The sequence below is a fragment of the Cygnus olor genome, chromosome 27 (assembly GCF_009769625.2).
Source record: "Cygnus olor isolate bCygOlo1 chromosome 27, bCygOlo1.pri.v2, whole genome shotgun sequence".
Lineage (NCBI taxonomy): Eukaryota > Metazoa > Chordata > Aves > Anseriformes > Anatidae > Cygnus > Cygnus olor.
Window position 1 is genome coordinate 2177743 of NC_049195.1, and position 19645 is coordinate 2197387.

The window sequence follows — 19645 nt, forward strand, 5'->3', positions numbered from 1 at the left end:
CCAGCTTCCCATCGCGCAGGTGCTCTGCAGGAGCTTTCTTTGCAGCTTCAGCTAGTGACAAACACAACCTATGGCAAAACAGCTCTAGGTATGGACCGAGCTGAATGAAGCTACGTACACTTTTGTGTCGGGCTAAAATCACCCACGAGACGGTTCCCTCCCAGATAACGCTCCTGTCCTCTCCCTTGCCGCAATGGGGACGCAGTTTATGAACAAATTCAAAGTAGCAGCAGTCATGGTAGATTGAAAGCCCTCGCAGTCCTGATGAGCTGATAGTTTATATCCCTACCACAAAGGGATTTTTTGTTGTTGTCGTTGTTTTAATCACTAGCACAAAATAATTACATTCCTTTTTTTTTTCTCCTCCTGTGAAGCAACAAAGTGACAAAGAGGCAAAATAAAAAATTGTATGATCTTCTTCACAGAGCAAGCAAAATTGGGTTTGCAAAATAAAATAAAGGAATCAATCACTTTCCATACACAAAGACTATTTTTAAGTAATTCTCGAAGCAGGAGATGTTTTGGGATCAGAGAAGTGGCTGTAATCAAAATGCTGGAAGAAAATGGGATTCGTTCAGAAAACTAAGTGCCTCATTAAAAATCAATCCCTTTTCTCCACATTCAAATGGCATATTGATTATAATACTTTAGCAGATCTCTTTATAGTTATGTTTGCTTGAGAGGGGGAAACAAACACATGTTGTGTCATATTTACTAGAGTATTTAGCCATCTACAGATGCAATCTAATACTCGGAGGATTTATGAAAGGAAGTTAGGTACCTACCAGGACAGCTCCATGGGGAAGGGCAGTTATACAAGGGCTTTATCTCCGTTGCTCAGCTCCTAATTGCCAGCCCGACCCTCTGTGATGAGTTTGTGGCTACCTCGCACTGCTCAAATCGCTCTTCTTCAACACCAAGGCTGCTCTCCCAGGAAAGTCAGAGAGCGTTCTGTCCTCGCCGAGCATGGCGCTGATGATTTGCAAGTGAAAACAGGGAAACATGCAGCTGAGGGGGGAAAAGGTTTATTATTCAAATTCCATTTCCTGATTACCAGCGTGCTATCTCTTAATTTAGAAGCAGACAAGTCCCTCGAGTCTCTGTGCTCATCAATTATTTTTCTCCTCTCACCTAGCAAAGCTAACCCAGCAGGTATGAGCAGAGGCTTTGGGGTTCACCAGCAATGTTGTGGTCTTCCTGTCGTTCCCAAAAAAGCCTCTGAGTGTATCATAGTGGGATTCTAGATTATGGTACGTATCTGCACCAGTGTAAGGCTTCAAATTGTACTTCTGAGTGTATATATAGGAGTGAGCCTAAGTATGAACATCGTCTGATGTGGTGATCTCCTCTGTTGGATCGGGACAAGCTGGTACATATGTACGGTGTGAGTGAACGGCATTGCTCTGTTCTTCTTTGTGTGTTCAGTCATTGATACAGCTGATGGCACCTCCTTGTAACACTCAACCCTCTTGAAAACTTTTTTCTTTTTTTTCACTGTCAACTGCTAGAGATTGGAAAATCCAGACGAGCTGATTGCAATAGAGTTGGGCATGGGGAGAAGGCAAAGCTTGCCTTGAGGACAGCCCTGATTTTTTTGAAGGAAATTGTGGGACTAACCTGAACCTTTGCAGGTATACAATAAATTCTGCTATTGATCTGCATTCTCAGGTCTAATCTAGAATAATCTCAAGCTTTCTTTAAGTGCCAGTAAGTCGATTATTTTGTTTGGGGACTGGCTGCTGCCTCTGTTCTCAGCATCCCGCATCGGGCTGAACCCCAGGGCGCTGCCACCAGCCTCCTCAGAGGCTCAGCCCAGGAGCTTCAGGTGACTGCATGATCTGTAGCACATTTCTGATAGCAAGAAAAATGCAAATGTGCCAGAGCTTCCCACTGCCCTGCTTGAGAAGCCATGGCAGGCTCTGATTTCTGTAAGACACAGGTGCTAATTACTGGGAAATGCTTTCCTGAGAAGTACCAGTCCCCTAAGGGGAAGTGTTGGGGGAGGCATTATTTTCCATCTAATCTATTAAATTTAGAAGCTAGGATGGGTGCCACCTGGGAGACCCCTGTGATTATTGACTTATGCAAGCACACTAATTTCCACTGCTACCTTGTCTTCTCTCTCCTCCCACTGCATTATCTCCATCTATGCCAGCTGCATATTACCAAAATTGTAGAGTTTTGTTGTTTTTTTTTTTAAATACTACATGAACACCCAGGAGACCCAGCCAAGATTAGGTTTTTGCTGTGACAAACCGCACCGAGAGGGACAAAGCCCGCATCCAGCCAGGATGTATGACTAGGCAGCCAGGGAGGAAGGAGTAGGACCAAAAGCAGGAACGAAGACGAGCGATGTCTCAGTCTCACAGCCCCAAAAAGAACGTCTGCGAGCTGCCGGGAGCAGGGACTGCTCGGTGGGTGGCGTGCAGTCAGCACGGAGCACAAAAGGACGCTTCATGTGCAGCTTCAGTCGTAAACCTGAGTCATCTCCAGGCTTCTGTAGCTCACCAGAGCCGAGGTGTGAAAAATGGAGTGGGGAAAAAAAAAAAAAAGAAAAAAAAAAAAGCCCTGTGAGTTTCTAGTTCTTCCAAACCTTACTCCCAACAAGATGAGGAAGTTTGTAAGGTTCTTGATTTTACTTTATTGGAATGACTGCTCCAAAGAAACAATGTTGGATAAAACATAATGTTGTAGGATCTGGAGGTTTTCAGTTGCCCCGGTGTATCCGACATGGAGAATTTGCCCCGTGCTGAAGCCTCCGCAGAAGTTGTGTAGGGGCAGGTGATGTCCTTGGGGAATTCTCCCCAGCACTGTGATGCTGATAATCTGCTGTCCTGTATGTGCTCTGCCTTTGTTGCATATACCAACCTGTACCCCTGCACAAAGATGTTTCTACCCAAGGTGGCCCTGTTCTGTAGCAATAAGTACATGAGCTCCATGGTCCCGTATAGCCCACACAGACCTCTAATGGCCAAGCAACGTGCTTCCACTCAGTATATCACTGTGCCATTGATTTCAGTGGGCTTTGGATTGGACAGCAAGTCTTTACAATGTGTTTTACTTCTCACTTCTGAGCTCCTTGCTTTCTTTTCTTTTTTTTTTTCTTTTTTTTTTTTTTTTTTGGTTTAATGCAGGCCTTTCCACATTACTTTAACAAAGTTTTATGTGTTTTAATTTTCTTTTATTACTTTGTAGCCGATTTCCAACTGCTTCACGAGACAAGTCAATGAGACAGAGCTCCTAATAAACCTGCATTCATCAATGCCTTGTTTTACTCTCTTTCATCTCTAACTACTATCCAATCACTTGGACAACTGGTGCTTCTGAGCTTGCAATTAGACCCATGCTTTCTGCTGCTGATGAAGGAAGATTAATTAAATCAGGGCTTTTCAAGGCTAGAACAAATGCAGGAACATTTTTGGCAATTCTCTCCTTCCTTTAAACCTGTAGCCTATTAATTTAAGACACCTGGCATAGATCTAAGATTTTGCCCTGATAGAAAACAATAAACTGAGATTTATACACTGGAGTCTTACGGAAAGGCTTTTTTTCCTTTCCCAAAATGCAAATTACGGACTAAAACAACATGAGATCAGAGAAAAAGTTTATAACCTTCCTTCCAGAGAATAAGGACTTGTGCAATGAACCTTTCATTTTTTAACTACACCTAAGAGAGTGAGGGGATAGCTCAGCGATATAAATGATATACTGATACCAGTTTTTATCTCATGAAGCATTCATGGTGGTCAATCATCTGCAACTCCCTGTTGTGCTGGTGCTGCATGTGCCCACATGTACATTTAGGACCGTATCTCAGTGAGTATATAGTCAAAATAAGACAAACAGGAGAAGAGGAAGAAATCGGCGTGACTCCTAGTGTGTAGAGCAAGCACTGAGTTGTGGCAATGTTTCAGAGAATGGGATTACAATGAGAGCACATCTCCAATTTGTTTTTGCTGTGTTGACAGCGGATTTTAAGTGTCTTTGGGACGTTTGCAAGAGGGCATTTCCCTTTGGATGGGCCTGAGGACAGCTCGTGCTGTTCAATACATGAAGCTTCTCCGCTTCTGTAAGATTTTTTTTTTTCTGGGGAGAAAAAGGAGATCAATTGAATGTTTTTACAGTCTATTTGTGTGCAGAAACATCAGAGATAACAACAGACTGATTGTTTTCCTACGTTGGCTGTTGCTAAAAGGAAAGTTCCAGACACTACAGTTGGTTGTAAAAGGTATTCTCCATTTTCTAATTACTACGTATTTAAGGCCCTTCGTTCAGAAATCCTACCCTTCTCCTTGTGATTTCTATCAGCTGTTGCTGCTGAAAGCTTGGGAATCACATATTCAGTGAGACTGTTTGGGCTGCTGGTTTTGGGTAGCAAGTTCTAGCAATGCTTTTAGGAGATACACGTGTCTGTGCATCATTGCTTTGATCTGATAGCCTTGGCTGAGTGGTTGCAGGTAGGTGTTGTTGTATTTTAATGGGTATTTTACCTGCAAAAATATGTTCCTAACATCTCCTTAATTATCAATGACTCAGCACCTGTAATGTACCTGTACCTCAGCTATGGGTAAGGGACTGCAAATAATTTTCATTGGTTCAGGTATTTCATAAACAACACAGGAAACTGCATATACAGCAAAACACTTGTAAGATTTTCACCCTCTATTTCCCAAAAGCAAATATTCATTAACGTGCAGTTTCAGCACTGGCCAACTCTTCATTATCCACCTTTTGGGTAGCATGGGTGCAGTTTGCAGTTCTGTGTGCTTGTATCTGTTACTACTGCCTGTTCCTTTGCTGGTTTGTCAGCGTTGGTATTAGCCAGGGTTGTGTTTCAGGAGAACAGCTGTGGATGCTGGCTGTCCCCTCTTAAAACGTGCCGGGTCTCTCTTGGCACCCGTTGTCCACCCACAACCTGCACATTCTGGTGACTGGCTCCAGACCCTGCTTGCTGGTGGCCCGGTTGCTGGACCGGGTGGCCTTTGCGTGGCAGAAACTGTTGGCATTAATTTCCTCGCCTTTTGGAGCAGAGGAGATGATAAGCTTGTCGATGTTGGTTGTTGCCTTTTCAGAGACACAGATGGCATGCGAATCCCTGTAATTTTGGAAGATTTGTTGAAATCTTCCGTACTTGTCCACACTGTGGGAACTGTTTGCATAAGATTTAGGGCTCCTTCTTTTGCAGAAAAAGCTACAAGAAGGAAAAAAAAAAAAAAAAGCACAAGCCAGGAGGTGTGCTACGTGTGTCGGTTCCAAGGCAACATGCTATTTTATTATCATCAGCAAATTTCCCTGGATTTGTGTTCCAGCTCCCTGCTACCATCAGCGAGATCTAACAGTGCTGAACCTGAGGCAGAGCACAAAGAAGATACCTGTGTTTTCAGCTGTGATTTTTATTGATTTGTACGCATGTTTTAAGGCCTGGAGAGTGCTGCTATAATGCTACGTGTATCTGTCCTTTACCTGGGATGCTTTGAGGTGTTCGGGTCCCTCCCGGTGATCTTTCATCAGCATGAAGCAGATCTCCAGATCTCAGTTAATTGAAATATGCTTCAAGGAACTACTTTTAAAAACGAGTCATTTGTAAACAAGACAGCAAAGAAAAGAGCTTGGCTGGAGTAGCGTCAAGAGGTGCTGGTACGTACCCAGACTCCCCCAAGGGCACAACATGCATGAGCATGCACTGCACATGCTCTGGTGCCATGAAAATAACAGCAGTAGCAGACAAACCTATATGATGTAAGCCTATTTTCAGTTCGGTGACGTTCTTGATAAATTTAGTACTGTATCAACTGGCTCTGCTAATTGATACCAACCCATTGGGCCTGGACATCACCACCTGAAGGCACCAGGCTCAGGGGCTGTGAGCATGAATCCCCAGCAGAGGCAGGCTTCATATGATTGACTGTCTGATTTTGGTCATTTATGCCTCCAGGCTTTAAAAAAAACTCCTTGTACACCACAATAATTTTCATCCTCCAGTTCTTTGTCCCATCTATATAACCTACAGTTCCTCTGAGCTCTGAAAGTGCCCCGTACTCCGTGTACATGCAGTGTTTGTCGGTAGAAGACCTGCACCTTGAAGGCTGCTTTCACGTTGCTGCAGACTAAATATAGGCGTAGCAAAATGTGGCAGTGCTGTAAACTATCATTATCTGTAAGTAAAATGTTTTCCAATACGCAGACAAAAGAGCTTTTCAGCGCGAAGCATTGCTATTACTGGAAGTTACTTCTTGTTGGGTTTTAATGGATTTTTAAAAAACAATTTTAAATATCTTCTCTGTTTTTCTTGCAAATGTTTCGTGCGGTATGCCTAGACACGTAGAAAACACACGCTAACTCTTGACTCAGTTTGTGATTTACTAAATAATATCATACTAGTCAATATTTTCCTTAAAAAATCTTCTTCTAGAGTCTTGTGCTATTTATGTGAAATACCAAGTTTTCTTTTAAGACTACACCAAGGCTGGATTAAAAGAAAAAAAGCATGCTAATCGATGACAAGTACCCATTTATATTTGTGGTTCTCAAGAGCTTTCAGAAATACTCTTCATGTGGGGTGGCTGGGGCATGAATGGGCTAAATGATTTGCTTATAGATGCTGCTAATAGCATGCATAATGCAATAATTCCGTTTTCCCTTCTTGTGACTGTAAGCGTTGACCCTGTTGATTGCTCCCTTTGTGTCTTTTCTTCTGTTTTCCCATTGAAGGAGCCTTGTGAGATCCCAAGTGCTTCCGTGGGAGCATGGGCAGCAGGCCTGAGGAGCTGGTGTTGGAGTAGGACTCCAGATTTTCCCCTGTGCTGCCACAACCAGCAGTTTGTGCGTGCCATTTGGGGATGTGAGCAAATGTGTAGGCACCGCAGTCGATACAAACAATCCAAATATATCAAATTTAGGTCATATTTCTATGTTGAGTGGGAAACGAGGCTTTGTATTAGGAGCTGAGCGAGATTGTCCATCTTCAGTAAAATTGCCGAAGGGGTGGCCTTTTTTTTTTTTTTTTTTTTTTTTTTTTTCATTTTTCCACCCTTTACTCGATATGGGGAGAATGGGGACAGAGGGAGGTGGTTCCATAAACGTGAGAAAGGATTCGACTTCAGCTGCCTTTGTTACCTCTCCTCTGTAGTCCACGGGGAAGTTTAGGCTCCAGAACTGGCAGTCCAGCGTGAAATCCCCATTAAAACACATACACTTCACAGCTCCGAGAGCCATGGGGTGTTAGCCCTATAATTGGGCAGGTTAGGCTCTCACTAGAGTTTAACGTCAATTTAAATCTCTCTCTTGCTCTGATGCAGAAATATTAGCACTTTAATCAAGGCCTTCGGTGTTTCAGTTCCTTATCAACCATGGTGCAGAGATGGCTCTCTCTTAATGAACCCGGGGACCCAGGTGTTTAAGACATCAAAACTAGGGAAACTTTTTTTTTTTTTAGGTCTCCAATCTGTGGTTCCAACCCGCCCTTTTCATACTTCTTCACAGTTCTTGTTATGAATGAATAAAGCGATTAGGGATGTTTTGTTTGTAAGGCTAATAATAATTAATGCATTGATTAAAAAAAAAAAAAAGAAATGCACTTAGAGCAAAGAAGGAACCCAGAGCCATTTCTACAGGAGACTGTTTCCTAGGAGGTTTCCTTCTGTTACAGAAATACTTATTTGCAATCAGAAAAACATTTCTTTCTAGCGGAGGAACAAAAAATCATTTTCTCTGCAGCCTAATGAGTAGAGGCATATGTTTTTAATAAACATATGGGAGAATATTTTTTTCTACAGTCAGGAATTAGTATTCAGGAGTCCTACAATGCTTATAAATCTCCATGCCTTTTCTTTCTTTTTATTTAATTAAGGCAATTTTCAGTCTGTGTCCTCTGAAGTCCTAGTGGTTTCACTGAGTCTTTCCGCGATCATTTAGGCTGTGCAAATGTTTTCAGCATCTGAGCTTTAATTATGATGGGGTTCCCCTGCTCGATTGAATTTCATTCTTTCCCTGTCGTGGCAGGTTTTTCATTTGCAATTTATTTGGCGTGATCTCCGATGGGGGGAATCTGATGGGATTTTCTGAACTCAGTTGTCTTCACATGATGCCCTTGCCTTGCTGGAGAGCCCCATCATGAAAAGAGACCCCCTCAGTTACAACCCTGGGACCCAGCTCTGTCTTCCGTGGTGCAGGTGTGCTTTTACCAGGGGTTTTAAGGGGCTGATCCTGGGCTGATGGCTTTCTAAAGAGGGCTGCACCAGTTGGAAAGCTGGATCAGCATCGTGAGGCACATAAGGATAATGTTTGCTTTCCAATTGCCAGATAAAAGGATGGCTCTTGCCATGAAGTCTGAAGAGCCATCTCCTAGCAGTCCCCTTCTCGCTGCATCTTTTAGCCTCCGATGATGCTTTTAAGCAATCTGTGGCCAGGAGATGACCAGCTTGAGAAGATGCTGGGATGGGTGGATGCCTGCAGTACCTTTCCCTCCTCGTTCATTTTTTTCATTCTGAGCACAGCATCGTTATTAACAATGAAGTTTTTATACTTTACAGTTAGCCCAGCCAGGTCATGATGTGCCATAAATCTTTGACAAGTCAAGCACTGCTTCTTGCTGGGTACAGTATATGCTTGGCCCCATTAAGAATAATAGCATGAATAACCATAAGCCATTAATTTTGACGAGATCAGGCCCATATCACCTTAAAAAGAGTGCGCCGATACCATGGGAGACATTTGGCTGTTTCCGCTCTTCACTCCCTTAATGAATAAAAATATGAAAGTAGCTGCTGTTTGCCTGACAGGCGAGCACCCAGCGCCCAGGGAAAGTTCATGCTGTCAGCATGGGCGAGGGGAAGGCATGGAGAAATTACAGCCTGCGCTCTGAGAAGCTGCAGCTGTGCATAAAGGCTCCGAGTGCATCCTGCACGGGTAACCCCAGGGCTTTTGGAGCATGAGCGGTTTTATTTCCTGAAAATGCAGTCCTGAGGAGCAAAAAAAATGATGCTTTCTCATTTCAGATCGGCCAGAGATAAACCCAGAAAGATGCTCAGGGTTTGGGGAAGCTGTGGGGAGAGGAAGCCAGGAGCCCACAGTCCAACACCGAGATCTCAGGAGCATCTCCCTCGTTAGCTCCGTGTGTAGGTGCGGGCTCTTGTAGCTTTTTGCAGGCTTCCTGACAAGACCCCTTTTGTAATTTCTCTCTGCTAAAAAAGGGGCGGCGACTTCCAAATGCTCAAAGAAAAATAACAATAACAATAAAAGGTAAGGTGGAGAGCAGGAGGAGAGTCCCCCGCGTTCTTTGTAAGGCTGTGCTTAGCGTAGCTGCTGCTGTCGTGTAGAGCAAAGCATTGTTTTGTGTAAAAGCAGCATCTTTCCTCGTTATTTAACAGCCTCCATGCGAGGCTGTTGCATGTTTGCTGGCTACACCAAGTTCCTCATCAAAGCAAACACCGTCGTGCTGGCACCAGGGGAAGCGCTGCGCAATTAGGAGCTCTTCTCATCCGATCTCGCCTTGTTTCCAGTGCTCCTCCCGGAGCCGCAGTGGAAACAAGGAGGGCAGGAATGGCAAAAATGTGTATGCTGTGCAGTGGTAATGGACTTTGTGCTTGATTTAGAGGTTGATGGGTATTACTGTAGCCCTCGGATGGATACCTTGCTATTAAACGGGTGAAACCAGAGGAGTGAGGATGTGTGACCTCATTCCATGGGGCTGGTGGTTTTCAGAGGGGCCCTTTTTCTGTCTGTGGGCAATGATCTGAGTTTCCATGCCTCGTACAAAGCAGAAGCCCGTGCTCCCTTGGTTCCTTCTTTTTAAGAAGGTCATGATTGCATGCAGCTTTCCAACTGGCCGCTCCCAGGATTGCTGCAAAGGACTCGAGGCTACATCAGCCCTCCGTGCAGAAGCAAGCAGGAGGCATGCTCACCAGGTGTCTGCTCCTTCTTGTTTTTGTTTCTGCCCAAGATAAAGGCATAAATATCTAAATATTTGGAGTATGACTCATTCCCTGTATGTTTTCCCATGCACAGAGTTTCCTGTGGTGAAGGAGCCAGGATGAAGGTAAAGGGGAAGGGACAGAAAGGTTTTAACCTGTGCGATTGCTTCCTCGTGGTCTGTGGTTTCTGGGCTTCTGTGTTTGTTTGGTTTTGTTATCCTCGGGTAGGAATTCAGCAGTGAGGATAGAGTCCTTCCCCTCGCTTTGTCTCAGCGGCCTTCTGCTCCGTTCCTGTGTTGTGCCAAAAACACGTTGGGTTTCCAGGTAGTTTCTATTCAAGCATTTGGCAGGCCAGGAGCAGCCAATCTCTGAGATCAGACAGAAGTCGGCGCTTTCCCTCTAGCGTGGCTGTCGTCCAAGCATTTCAATGTGTAATTTCCATTAATTTGCAGAACGGTACCGTTAATTACATGAAAGATTTACTTAGAGCTACCCCTTCTGTAACGTCCTTAATGCCCGCGTTAACTATGTTGCCTCTAGGTTGTAATTCCCACTCGTTCAGCGAGGTTAAGATGATACAGCTGACGTTTTCTGCTTACCCAAAACTATTGTACAGAGCATGCAGAAACCAGACATTGCTTAGACACGGGCAGGGGGCTTGTAGCTGTCACCATCCCATGGGACAGCCTGGCAGCAAACTCCTTTGCACAGGGAGGCGAGGGCTCTGCAACCCTCCGGTAAGCAGCTCCCTGCACCTCTGGCCTCAGTAGCCTCCTAACACCAACCTTTCCTTCTTTTTCTTTAAATTTCGTCCTCCTCTTCGTTTACGAGTGACGATGAGAACCAACTGTCCTTTATGCCCACTTCTGGGGAACTGCTGCTTCTGTTCTTAATTTTTTCGTAGCTCAGCTTTGGTCAGTGTCGTTACAGGACACAGGTTCCTCTATTCTGTCCTCATGCCTCTACGTCCCTGTGCTGACAAGTGCAGAGATGTTAAGGAAGGTACAAAAGGCAGCATGGCTGAAGCGGACAGGCTTCCTTGGGGCCCCAGGAGTCATGGATCACAACTTTCAGAAAGCATAAACCTTCCTCTGGTGTTTTGTACTCCTCCACAAAGAACTGCAGCCAGCACTGGGGAACGACCAACCATACAGGGGGAAGAGGTTTGGAGGCAATCTTCCAGCTCAGCACCCTTTGCAACCCTCGGTGAGGTGTGGGCTGGAGGCAGAGCTGGCCACGGGGGAAGCCCAGGAGAGGAACAGGGAAGGAAGAGGCACGGATCCATCTTCCCTTTGGTGCCTGCATCAGGCTCTGTCACTGGCACTATTTCACACTCAATTTCAGTAATTGCTTGGCATAATTTCTAGCAGGTGAAGAGTAGGAAGATGGTTGTGCTTCGTCAGAAGACTGGCTCCTTGGTGGCCATTCACCACGAGCGCTATCTGACACCGGGATGCAGACCGAGTTGTTCCCGTTGCCCGTAGGGCACCTGTCAATATGTGGCACAAGAGGCACAGCAAGAAAAAAAAATCAGGGACTTGGTAATTTCCCAGCTACACGCTCCCTGTAAAAAAATGATTCAATTAAGGTTGCATCAACCTTAACATGGCTGAGCTCCAGGGAGCCCCTGGTCTGAGCAGTGGGGGCAGAAGTGGGAGTGCAGTACTGGGGTCTTGGTCCCATTTGGGTTTACTGAATCCAGCACACATCTACTCCTGTTCTCCTCTGCTCTGCGCTTGGCCAAAGCTGCTGGTCATCGCAAAAGGACCGTGCAGGCTTGGTTTTATCTCTGCGGAGAAGCAGATGGACCTAGACCCAGCTGTTCTGATGGGAACGCCTTGCTGTCAGGTTGTGTTACTGGCTCAAACAGGCACAGCACAACTAAAACCAGACATATAAGGCTGACAAAAAAAAAAAAAAAGGTGAAAGCTGAGCTGGACTCATCAATAACCTGACGCGCATCCTTGCCCATGCTCTGAGTTGAGAAAACACAGCTACGATCAGCACACGGGTCAGGATTTCACCGAGCTGTCCAAGGAGAATTTACTCTACCTTCTTCCTGACAAGAGACAGAGGTATAAAAAACAATGCAGTGACTTCTGTTCAAGCAATAGCCGTGTAAAATATTGTTCATCGGAGCTGTAAAGGTTACCTCGGTAGAGAAATAAGGTCTGCAGCTTTTGGCTTTGTATTCCTTTGGGCAATCCATTTGTGAGATTGTTGAAGGCAAGGAGAAAGATCTAGTGATTGGAAAGGGGCTACGCAGCACCCCCGGGTCAGGCCCGCTCTTGAATTCAGCGTGTTTTTGTTGTTTTTTTTCCAGTGGTTTTGAATTGCATCCAGTCAATCCGGGTTTATAAAATGGCTAGAAGACATGGAGTGTTGTATTATAATATGTCACAGGCACTAAGTACCTTCAAGTGGCCGTATCGCACCGATAACACTTTTTCCCATCTATTCCACGTGCTTCAACACACCAAGCACCCATCAGCTCAGGACCATAGTGAGCCTCAGTGCTGTGCACGAGATGAGCAAGCTGAAGAATGAAGAGGGGTTAAGCAACAATCAGAGAAGCTGCCAATCCTCCATCTCCCTTGGGGGCTGTCACCAGATGGTTAGGAGAAGGTCGAGCCTGAAATAGTTTGCTCTAGAACAGCTCAATGACACAGAAAGTTTCCTGGTGCTGCCTATTTCTTCCCGGAAAAGTCCAGGAAATCTTGCCTAGGACCAGATCCCTGGGCTGTGCTCATCTTGTCTCATATTTATAGGATGCACAAATGGCTCAGAGCTCTGGGATTCGTAAGGGCACCCAAAATGCTGTCGATCGCCCACTTCCACCTCTTCAGATACCCACGCACTGTGCCAGAAATCCGAGCGAGTGCTGGGAAAAGAGGCTGGTGAAAAACCAACGTAACAAACAGGATTTTTATTTAGTTTGGAGCTTGTTAGGTTACATTTGCATAGCTACGATGTCAGATTCATTATTCATGAGCATCAACTGCGGTGACCTCCTGCCTCTCCCCCTCGCACAGCCGTTCGCAAACACTGACTCCCAGGTTCCCAAGATTAGACATCTTTCTTGCTGCTTTAAGCAATTTCTCTTTAAAAGGAGCTCGGCAGAGTGACAGCCTGATTTTTTATTCATGTGTGGGTCTTTTCAAGGCATAACATTTACCACAGTACATAAAAACCAGGCTTGCAGGTCGGGGCTGGGGGGGGGGGGGGTGGTGCGCGGGGAATGACTCAAGCAAATTGTTTTTAAGGGGAGTTTGCAGCAGGGAGCACACACATCCCTCTGTGCTCCTGTCCTTCCCTAGCCAGCCCAGGGCAGGACATCTCCCATCACACAGCACCTCCTCTCCCACCAGGTGACCCCCCCGCTGTGCCCCAGGTGACACGAAAGGTCCCCACGAGATGCTGCAGCTGGGAGCAGGGTGCTGCTCTGAGCACCGTAGCCAGCCCTGACCTCTTTTGCCACCTGCCCTTGGATGAGTCCAGCAGCAAGCGTGGAGCAGTTTGGGGTGGGAGAAGGACTGATGGGTGTTTGTGTCTCCCAAACGGGGCAGATCGAAGCGCCCATCCCACTGCAGGTGTTGCCATCAAGAGGAGGGGAAGCTTAGAGCCCTTGGAGGACAGACTGGCAATTCAAAAAGAGCCCGTGCCATGGAAAAATGGCCAAGAGAATAAGGACAGGTGGGTGCGGAAATACTAAATGAAATAGCTGGCTATGTAGTATTAGCACAGAAAGAGATTGGGGGTGAAGCTAATGGAATAAGCCAATGCTGTGATGCTTGTGCACCACAAAAAGGTATTAATTTATTAAATGCAAAAAGGTATTAAGCAGCGTGTTGTCAGAATGTCATAGGAGGTCATTATTCTGCTTGAGGTCACCACGATTAGGAGGACGGAGGCAGCCTGGGGAGCAAGCAGAGCTGCGCCAGGAGAGTGAAGGCAGTGGGAGGACACGGCTCGACACAATGCCCCGTATGGCAAAGCTGACAATAGGTGCAGAAATTCCTGCCTTAATTTGCTGTTAGGGGAGGTTTGTTACTGCTTTAGGAAAAATCCTCCCTGAAAAAGACGCTTTTCATGGCCTCTCGAGGATGGTTAGGGCAGGGCAGAGCCTTCTCCACTTCTGGAGTAAAGGAAAAATGACCTTGTGGTCCAGCTAGAAACACCAGGAGTGAGTGTCAGTTCCCTCCATCAGTACCTGGTGTGCACCAGGGAAATATCAGCTCGTTCTGAAGGAGCCCCGCATCGTTTCAGAACATCATTAGCATTTCCAGCACCGGGGCGGGGGGGAGTGGGATCAGAAGCCGTGCTGAGAAGTGCTGCCAATCACGCAGCGTTTTTGCTCGTGGTGTGAGGCACTCTCCAGCTCTCTTACCAAAACAAAAAAAATGTAATCAACACAAATGATACTAAGAAAAGTAATTAAATAGCTCAAAAAACGCGAGAGATTGCATTTAGCATATGACAGGACCCTGGAAGAGAGCATTTCCAGTAGGCAAAAGTGAGCCCGTGCTAGGATGGTAATTGCTGGATATCTTGACCTTTTCTTGCTGCTCAGCAGAGAATACTGCCTGTAGCACGCCAGTCCCGTTTCTGCCTCTGCTGTCACCTTTGTATGTCACTTGAGCACTTGCAGACCAGGGAGCTGGGGACAGAAAGGCAGCAGCAGAGTTTTGGCACTGTCCTCACCCTCCCTCATGTCCAGGTCTTATTCACAGTATTCTCCCTTGCTGAGAATCTCAACAGAGCATCAGGCATAAATAAATTCAAACCACAAACCAGCACAGGCTTAGGGCTGCATAGTTTCTTACAGATATCATCTTTCTGAAAGAAATCTTTCAGATTTGCTCTGAATTTTAGCCGGTCACAGCCCCTCGGAGACCCCCCTCTCTCTGCAGGGGCAATAGCACCACTTGCTCTGACACAAAGGATTAGAAGGAAGTCACAGCTTCTTTGGCACGTCGAGGCTGATGGCCACTCCAAATACCAACATGAATGAAAAATCCTCCCTCTTAATCAAAGGAAATACATTCTGGAGAGACGTGTGGTCACTTGGTGTGAACAAAAGCAACTTTAGAGCCTCCTACTCCAGTACCAGAGGCATAACCCCAGCATCACCTCCTCCCTTTGGCAAGGTAGCCAAAGGGTTTTTTTTTTTTTTTTTTTTTTTTTTTTAACCAAATTTTTCGGCCCAGGGCTGTCCTCTGCTGACCCACCGGATTCCTTCCCAGCTGGCGTGGTATGTGCATGCCATCTGGTGGCAAATTGCAGGAACGAAAAATATGTTAAAAGACTTCTGCTAAAACAGACTCTATTAAAGCAAAGGGATTGGAGGGCTGGTCACCTTAAATTTGGCCATTTTCGGGACAACACGCTCTGGCAAGCAGCAGTCTACATGACCAGTGCATCCTCAGAAAACCTGCACAGCCTACATTTCATCTCCCATCGCAAGAGTTAGTTCCTTACAAGCATGATTGATGGTAAATACTTTGTCAGGATGTTGCCTTCTGATGGAGGTAGCAATTTCTCTCTGTTGAGGTTTTCTGATTTCTTACTGTAAGAGTAGAAAACTAAGAGAAAAACCTAAGAGGTCCAGTTTTTAAACCACCTCTTTGTCTTTTAGTTATAATTTTATCCTTGTTATCTAGGCTTTTCCCCTTCTTTCATAATTTTCCCATTTGCCATCCTCCTTTTCTTCAGTGAATAAATGAAAGAGGAAAAACAATCAAGACTGGAAATCAACATCAACAGCCAGAAAAGGTCCTTATATTTTTCTCCCTGATTTTTTTCTGTGTTTTCTGGTACAGGATGAAGCAGTGAAATAGTTATTGGGGGACTTAGGTATTTTTTTCTGTAAGACACATTTATCAAATATTGATTGTAATGCTGTAATAGTTCAACTCAAAATGATGTATGTAGATTTATGGTGTTTTTTTTTTAGTGCACAAAGTTGGCTGCCAGCACCCAAGTACGAACTGTCCTTCTCGAAGTACAGTGAGAGGGAACCAGAGGGAAATGCAATCGAGTTTTATCCACTTGGTATTGAATAGGATTACAAGGAGAAGGCACATGCTGAGACAAAGATTTCATAAGGCTGTACTTCACCCCCCATGTAAAGGAACAGTGCAAGGCCATGCATCACTTATGCCTTATTTATAGGTATTAAATAAGACTTCACTAGAACATAGCTCTTGTGCTGACCCTCTGCAGATGGGTGAATTGCACCCTAAAGCAAATATAGGAAACGTGTATTATTCATCAGCCTCTGCTAATAGGGTTATTGCAGGCTGAGATGTTGCCTGTCTCGACTGAAGAGCAGACGCTGGCCTCGCTGACTTCTGTTTGCATAATTATACTGTAAATTCTGTCCCGCTGTGGCTGTATAATTACATTTTTAAATAAGAAAAAAGTATTTATGTACATGTAGAGCTTTTTTTTTTTTTTTTTTCCAACGCTTCCAAGGCCACATTTTCAAGTATTCAGGATTAGAAGTGGTTGCAAAACAACAGAAAAACCAAGTTGTGCTTGGCATGCGCTCTGTTTGCTAGCAGGAAGAAGTGAGGCATTGCTCCTGCCTCTCCACGAGGGGAAACCTGCTCTGTTCGAGGTGTTCAGCTGGACTGAAATAGGCTCCATCCGTTCCAGGGGCTGTCAGCCTTCGTAGTCCACCTGGTGAGCTTGGCCCTAGTCTTGCAATGATCCATTGGGAAGGAGAAAAATTGACTCTCTAAATCAGTGTTTGCAAGGAGCACGTGGTTGGGTTGTTTTGGGGGTAAAAGCTTAAAGAAAGTTGGCAGAAAATGGCGCTGAAAAGAGGTCTGGGGGAGACCCTCAGGGCCCAGCGCTGCTTGGCTTTCTACTTTCCTACTTTCGGCACCAAACCAGTAATGAAGATCCCAGTAAAATTTTCAGATGAAAGTAAACCTTGGGAGAAACCGCGAGCCCAGAGGAGTGGCCTTACAAACCTGAAAATGATTAAAAAAAAAAAAAAAAAAAGGATATGAATTTACAAGCTCTGTATAAGCTGGGTTTGCTATATGGGTGCTCAGCAGCTGGAAATGACAGACTGTGGTGTAATGTTCTTCAGGCCCATGTTCAGGTGCCATTTGTGGTGTAATGACCACACAGACACCAGGGTTCTTTCAGGACCAGTAACTGCTACTACTTTATTGATGACATAACTTCAACTCTCTCACATTGAGGGCATAACTTCAACTCTCTTTTTACTGAGGACGGGCATCCTTCTTATACCATTCGCTCTACAGCAGTACTTTTCCACTAACTATTCATTGGTCAACAACTTTGCCCAGCAACAGCAAACACCCAGCAACTTCCATGTCTTAACACTGGAGAACAAGCAGTCCGAGACAGCAAGACATCTCCTGAATCACCCTTCTGTGTTCCTTCTAAACTCTTTACATTCCTCATGGCCTCATCGTTAAGAGTCAGATGTTACCACCAACCATGGGGCTTGTGGAACCCCATGGCCACACTCCCACGTCTCCCCCTTCTTTATTAACAAAGAAAGCACAATAAACACAAATTAAGAAAGCACGATTAACACTAATTAAGACACAGCAAAAAACTACCAGGCATACTAATCCTATCTTTAACAAACTTTGTAACCACATCCCTGGGAGAGGCAGGCACTGAGTGCTGCCCATGCGGGGGGCTCTGTCTGCCCCTTTAGCTCCTGGAGTCCTTGTTTGTGGGCCCTGCATGCCAGCAGGACCCTCCCATATGTTGTTCTTTGTTTGAGACGGAGTTTTGTTCTTTATTTGAGACGGAGTTTTGTTCCAAACTGCGGAGGAGAATGTTGCGATCATGTTAAGGCAGATGATGAGTCGGATGGATGGACCCATTGTGCTGACACCCATCTAGGACCGGCTCCTGTTAAAACACAAGCATAACCTCGGCCTCAAGTAGGGCCCTTCCCATTGATTGGTGCTTTAATTTTTTACCATGACTTGTGCCCTTTCTTTAACTGAGTTTAAAGTATTGTGATTAAAATGTTTGTGAATTGGATGACCTTCCTCTGTCCATTGATTTAAAAATTCAAGAACGTAGCATGCTTTAGCTATTTTTTCTGGGGGTCACACCCCTACTCCCCCTTTTTTGTTTTTGAAGTATAGCTTTTAGGGTACAGTGGGCCTGTTCAATAATAGCTTGACTCGTGGGGAGAATGAGGTATACCCATCAGATGTTGAATACCCCACTGTTGAAAAAAAGTGGGTTGCGTGGGCCACATATTCTGGCCCATTATCTGTTTTAATCATTTTTGGCACTCCCAATGTCGCAAATACTGACAGAAGATTTTTACGGACATACTTTGCCTTTTCTCCTGCATGGACAGATGCAAAAATAAGGGCAGAAAAGGTATCAATTGAAACATAAACTTAGCAAAGTTTTCCAAATTCCAGCAAACATGTAACAAGCAATCCTTTAAGTCTATTACTATTAATTGTCCATGACCGGGGGAGCATGGCAATCCCGGCTGAAGTGCTCCCATATCTTCCATGACTTCATTAATTTTTCTCAGATCATGTAACAGTCTTCACTTTCCATTCCTTTTCTTGATTACAAACACCAGTGAGTTTCAGGAGCTAGGTCGTGGGAACAATATGTCTCGCTTTAAGCTGTTAAGCAACGCGGCCTTCGGGCCCTGTGTATCCTATTCCTCCCGGATCGAAGGGAAACAGATCCGGCGCCTTTTCAGGGCCTGTAGGGCCTGGATCAAAAGGAACGTCCAAGTCACCAGGGGGCGCAACAGCAAAGGCCTGTGATGGCGGGGGAGGCGATGGCATAGCAGGAGGATCGGTGGATGAGCTTGCAACTCCCTCGCTATCTGGCAAACCACGTGTTTCTGATTGTGGTCCCACATGGCTCTTTAAGGCCTCAGAGATTGCTTGCCAGGTGCTGAGCAATCCCGCCACAACCTTGTCATTTTTAGTAGCAGAGTCCCAAAGCTTGACCTCAATTTGGTCCCATGTTTCAGGATCATAAACTGTCTGATTTGTAGTAACAGGAATAAACTGGGAGGTTACCAGGACATTCTTTGGTTCTAACGACATATGATTCCCCATAGCGCACAACTGCTTACCTTCGGCCAGTGAGGGGCAGTTGTGTGCGCAGGTCCGCTTGTCTCAGCTTCAGCTTCCTTCCAGCTCGGGTGTGCTTCCCTTCAGTGACTTTCAGTACAAGCTTCTCTGAGCGGTTTGCTGAGTTTGACCAAACCTATCTTAATGAGGCGATCAGTGTCCCTGTTCCTGTCCTGGTCCCTGTTCTGCTAGCCTGTCCTTGTTCATTCTTTTTTTTGTTTTTGTCCCTGTTCTGTTACCCTGTCCCTGTTCTTCAAGTTGTCCCTGTTCATTTTCTTCAGGTCCCTGTTCACGCGCCATTTGTGGGGTAATGACCACATGGACACCAGGGTTCATTCAGGACCAGTAACTGCTACTACTTTATTGATGACATAATTTCAACTCCCCCCTATTGAGGACAGGCTCACTTCTTAAACCATTTGCTCTACAGCAGTACTTTTCCACTAACTATTCATTGGTCAACAACTTTGCCCAGCAACAGCAAACACCCAGCAACTTCCATGTCTTAACACTGGAGAACAAGCAGACCGAGACAGCAAGGCATCTCCTGAATCATGCTTCTTTCTTTCTTTTAAACACTCCTCATAGCCTCATCATTAAGAGTCCAGTGTTATCACCAACCAT

At 45.3% G+C, this 19645-nt stretch overlaps 1 long non-coding RNA gene across 1 annotated transcript in view; it reads right to left on the bottom strand.

Moving 5' to 3' along the window:
* Window positions 1-19441, bottom strand: part of LOC121060565 — a 24318-nt gene extending 4877 nt beyond the window's left edge. Inside the window, exons 1-2 of the long non-coding RNA XR_005814865.1 lie at window positions 19024-19441; window positions 6331-6335 (exon numbers count right to left, since the gene is read on the bottom strand). This is a non-coding gene — a long non-coding RNA (uncharacterized LOC121060565). The remainder of the gene's footprint in view (window positions 1-6330; window positions 6336-19023) is intronic.
* Window positions 19442-19645: the final 204 nt, after the last annotated feature.